The 5,257-nt window shown below is 35.8% G+C and overlaps 1 pseudogene; it reads left to right on the top strand.

Moving 5' to 3' along the window:
- Positions 1-2,498: 2,498 nt before the first annotated feature.
- LOC141499073 (chromatin modification-related protein MEAF6 pseudogene) lies at positions 2,499-3,132 on the top strand (annotated as a pseudogene).
- The last annotated feature ends 2,125 nt before the right edge of the window (positions 3,133-5,257 follow it).

Genomic DNA, 5,257 nt, shown 5'->3' with positions numbered 1-5,257 from the left:
TCAAGTAATAATTTGGTATTAAGATGCCACAGAAAGAACTAGAAAGAGAACTCCTATTCAAAGAAACTGAAGACAATATAAGATATCTGAGTATCTACTTCCCAAGGCAGACTCAGAAAATTTTTCAAAACAATTACAAATAAAATCAGAATTAATAACTGGGCAACCATCAACTGCTCATGGATAAGCCAAGGTAATATAATAAAAATTATAATTATAACAGAACTAAATTATATGTTTTGTGCCCTACCAATCAAAATTCCAAAAGATAAATGAGTTAGAAAAAGTTTTAAGTAAATTCACATGGAGAAATAAAAAGTCAAGCATTTCCAGGGATTCAATGAAAAAAACTTCAAATCTCACCAAATCGAAAAATTTTATTATAAAAGCATCAGTCATTAAATTGTCTGGTATTGGTTAAGAAATAGAGTGATGGATTAGTGTAATAGACTAGGTACAATAGTAGGAAATGATAATAGTAATCTGCTAATCTGCTGTTTGATAAACCCAAAGTGCCCAGCTATCGGATAAAAACTCTCTCTTTGACAAAAAACTGTTGGGGAAAATTGGAAGCTAATATGGAAGAAACTTTGATTCGACCAATGCCTCACACCCTATATCAAGATAATGTCAAAATAGGGGCGTATAGGTGGCGCAATTGATAAAGCACTGGCCCTGGAGTCAGGAGTACCTGGGTTCAAATCTGGTCTCAGACACTTAATAATTACCTAGCTGTGTGGCCTTGGGCAAGCCATTTCACCACATTTGCCTTGCAAAAAAAAAAAAAGATAATTTCAAAATGGATACAGGATTTAGACATAAAAAATAATATAATAAGAAAACTAGAAATTCAAGTTGTAGTTTACCAATCAGAACTATGGGAATCAAAGCAGTTTATGAACAAGGAAAAGATGGAGAATATCATTTAAAAAGTAAGTAATTTTGATTACATTAAAATAAAAGGCTTTGGCACAGAGAAAACCACTGGAAACAAGATCAAAAGAGATGCAGTAAATTGGGAAATAATTTTTACAGCTACTATTTCTGACAAATGGCTCATTTCAATAATATATAGAGAACTGAGTCAAATTTTCAAAAAATCAAGCCATTCGTCAATTGACAAATGGTCCAAGGATATGCAAAGCAATTTGCAGATGAGGAAATCAAAACAATCTTTAGTCATATGAAAAATTGCTCTAAATCATTATTCATTAGAGAAATACAAATTAAAGCATCTCTGAGGTACCACCTCACACCTCTCAGACTGGCCAGTTTGACTGGAAAGGACAATGATCAAAGTTGGAAGGGATGTGAGAAATCTGGGACTCTAACACATTGTTGGTGGAGCTGTGAACTCATCCAAACTTTCTGGAGAGCAATTTGGAATTAAGCTTCAAAAATGTGCATACTCTTTGATCCATCAATACCAGTACTGGGTCTCTAAACTGAACAGATTATGAAAAGGTGTAAAACGATGACTTGTCCAAAAATGTTCATAGCAGCTGTATTTATAGTGGCAACAAATTGTAAATTTGTAAATTAAGTGATTGTCCTTCATTTGGGCAATGGCTTAACAAACTAGCATAAATAAAATGTGAAAAAATGGATAATTCTAGGAGAAGGAATCATTAGAAGTTAAATAAGAACATGTGGCATGACAGAAAAGACAAGTAAACGGAATGAAGCAGGGATGGAAACAATCTGCATAACTTACTTTAAACCCATTTGAATAAAAGACATTCCCAATTAAGTTTAGAAATTTATCCATCTCTTTAAGAAAGTAGGTGGGAGGGGGTAAAGGATAAGAAAGGATAAGGTTAAGGTGATTAAAGAAAGTAAAATTAATATTAAAGTAAGAGGAAAAAATAAAAGAGGAATGAGTGAAGAAATGGGAAGATGTTTGTTAGAAAAATAGCAGATTGAGAGTTGTAGAAGCTGGAAGTATAACATTGGGGAGGAAGCATGAGGAAAAGTAGAGAGAGAAAAGTATAAAGAAATGAAAGATGGAGAGAAATGAAAATTTTTTCATCTAAACTGTGAATGTGAATGGATTGAGCTCTCCCATAAAAGAGAAGTAGATTGCAGAGTGGATTAAAATCAGAATCCTACAATTTATTGCTTATAAAAAACAAATTTGAAGCAGAGAGGTAGAGACAAGGTACAAGTAAAGGTCCTGAGCAGAATATATCAAGCTTTAGCTTAAGGAAGCAAAGGCACTTATAGTATTCCTGATCCCAGACAATGCAAAAGAAAAAGATAGGTTTAATTAAAAGTATAAGGAAGGAGAAAGACAATATAATCTAAGGTTAATTACTAGATGTATTTGTGAAATTTTGTAAAATGCTCCTTAAAATGCCCACAAATTGTGGAATAACTAAACAAGCTATGGTGTATTAATGTTCTGTAAGAAATCATAAGCAGCTCCCTGGCTCGCTCCCTGCCCGGCTCGCGGGCACCCGCGCTCGCTCCCCGCCTCCCTCCTCGTGCCTTGGCCTAACATGGCGATGCACAACAAGGCGGTGCTGCCGCAGATCCTGGACACCCGGCGGGAGCTGGCCGAGCTGGTGAAGAGCAAGCAGGAGCTGGCGGAGACGCTGGCAAACTTGGAGAGACAGATCTATGCTCTTGAAGGGAGCTACCTGGAAGATACCCAGATGTATGGCAATATTATTCGGGGCTGGGACCGCTATCTGACAAATCAAAAAAAATTCCAATTGCAAAAGTGATGGCAGGAACCGAAAATTTAAAGAAGCTGAACGACTCTTCAGTAAATCCTCTGTTACTTCAGCAGCGGCAGTCAGTGCATTGGCTGGAGTTCAGGACCAACTCATTGTAAAAAGGGAACCAGGTAGTGGTACAGAGAGTGACACATCTTCAGACTTTCACAATCAGGAGAATGAGCCCAGCCAAGAGGAAACAATGGATCTGGATGGGTCTGTGCAGGGGGTGAAACCCCAGAAGGCTGCCTCCTCTACCTCTTCAGGGAGTCATCACAGCATCCATAAAAAGAGGAAGAATAAACATCGACACGGATTATTAGAAGACCCATTTGTACAGAACCTTATAGGCTATAGAGTCCAGCCCTCATACAACTTCACCAAGATAAAGACCCTTCCAATGAGTGGCCAATAATGTCTATGCCCCCAGCCCCAGGGCCTGCCTGGAGTGCGTTCTAAAGAGAGGTCAAAGAAAGTCCTTTCTGTAACCACAGCAGACCATTTACCTCGTGTCATTTGAGCAACTGAACAGGCAGGAAGACCAAGGCATGGTGCAGGCCTAGATCGCCTCCTTTCTGCACTTCTTCCCAGCACTGGCTGCTCTGGCCCTGGCTGCGTCAGATTCATCTGTGATTCCATCGAGAGATGTCTTGTCTTTGTTTTGTTTAGTTTTGTTTCTTTCCTTGATGCTGAACCCAGCACCCAGTTATGGTTTGTCCTATGGAGGCTGTAAATAACAGGCATTTCCTTCTTCTTTCTTATGTGTTGCTTTTTTTTATTACTGTCTTGTTTTCTTTGAGGGGTTTGTTGTAATCCAGTTGTACAGCTAATGGCTTCCTGCTGTTTTCTTTGGAATCTGATTATCTTTACTTGGCTCCAGGCCGATATCCTAACATAAATAATCTCTAGTAGCATAAATAAAATGGATGACTTCTGCTATTTGTCTTTTTGCAGGGGGAAGGTAGAGGGTTATTTAATTTTTTTTCCATCTTCTGAGTTGGAAGCATTTCTCATGTACAGGCAAATGGTAATAGCTAAAGACCATACGTTTGAATCCTTTTAAAAACATAAGTTTTTATTATTTTGTATAAAAAGAAAATTTCACAGGCTTCAAAAAAAAAAAAAGAAATCATTAGCAACCTGACTTTACAAAAGCCTGGAAATAATTCCATGAACTGATACTGAGCAAAGTGAGCAGAACGTGAACATTGTACTTATTAATAGCAAAATTGTGAGATGTCAACCAAAATGAAAATTAACCTCTCTTAGGGAAAATAGTATCCAAAGAAGAAACTATGGATTCGGAATGCTCAGCAAGACAAACTATGTTAAATTTTTAAAGCTTCTATTTTTATATTCCTTCTCAGGATTTTCCCCCTTAGCTCTAATTCCTCTTTCACAACATGACTAATATGAAAATGGGCTAAAATTGATTGTACATTTACATTCTATGTCATAATCTTTGCTGCCATGGGGAGGGGGGAAAGGAAGAATGACAGAAAAATATGGAACAAATCTTGCAAAAGGAAGAATGCTGAAAACTATCTATGTAAATTCAAAATTAAAAAAAAGAAAAAGACTTCTCTGGTACTTGGGAACTGAAATAGTACTAAAATAAAGAAAAGATGTCACAACTGATTCCTTAATTGAATCTGATTTTTACCATAAATCATCGCTCATTTTAACTTTTTATGATTTATAAAATGTAATTTTATTTTTGGTTCTTTGCTGTTATATAGGACAGAATATTTTTCACAAGGCATTTTTGTGATTTCTATTAATGATTAGCAGCATTCAATAGTGGTCCAAATTTTCTAAGTAAAAATAATTTGACTGATTTGATACCCTCTCACCAATCTACATGAAAATGTTCTAAAATATTAGGCCTGGATTCACATATTTCCAATTGTTACCAGAATTCTAGAGCATTAAGAAATGACTTGCACTTTAATTTGTCAAAAAGCAAGGTTTGCATTGTGGTAGTTACATGCTGCTTCTATTACATAGTAAATTAAACACCAGAACTACAAAGTGAGTGAACTTTTTTTTTTTGAGAAAGGGAAATTGTGAAATGAAATATCAGCATCTGAAGTCAGAAAACTCTGTGCTGTCCTAGGATTTATTTTATAGTTGACATATTTCATATTTTGATTCCTAACTCTAAAATGCCAAATTTTTTCCATTTGACCCAGTATTTTCAGATTCATCCTTTAGGAATATATAAGAAGAACTTGTGAAAATTGTTTGCTGAAAGGGAATCTTGAAAAATAAGATGGGGATATAGGGTTGGGGAGATAGATGGAGGAAAGCTTTATAAAATACTTGAGTTGTATTTAGCTATTATGTAGATTTAACTATTTTCATATCTTCAGTGAAATATAAGTCTGACACTTGTATCAATGGTTCATATTTTGAAATATCAGTTTCACCTAAGTTCTTTACATAATTGTTTGCAAGTTACTTAAGTTCATTTGAAATGGAACCATGGATACTTTTCCACAGGATTAACCAAATGCCAGGAATATCAGAACAAACACAAA

The sequence above is a fragment of the Macrotis lagotis genome, chromosome X, assembly GCF_037893015.1.
Source record: "Macrotis lagotis isolate mMagLag1 chromosome X, bilby.v1.9.chrom.fasta, whole genome shotgun sequence".
In the NCBI taxonomy this organism is placed as follows: Eukaryota; Metazoa; Chordata; class Mammalia; order Peramelemorphia; family Peramelidae; genus Macrotis; species Macrotis lagotis.
This window is presented reverse-complemented; position numbering and strand designations above follow the sequence as displayed.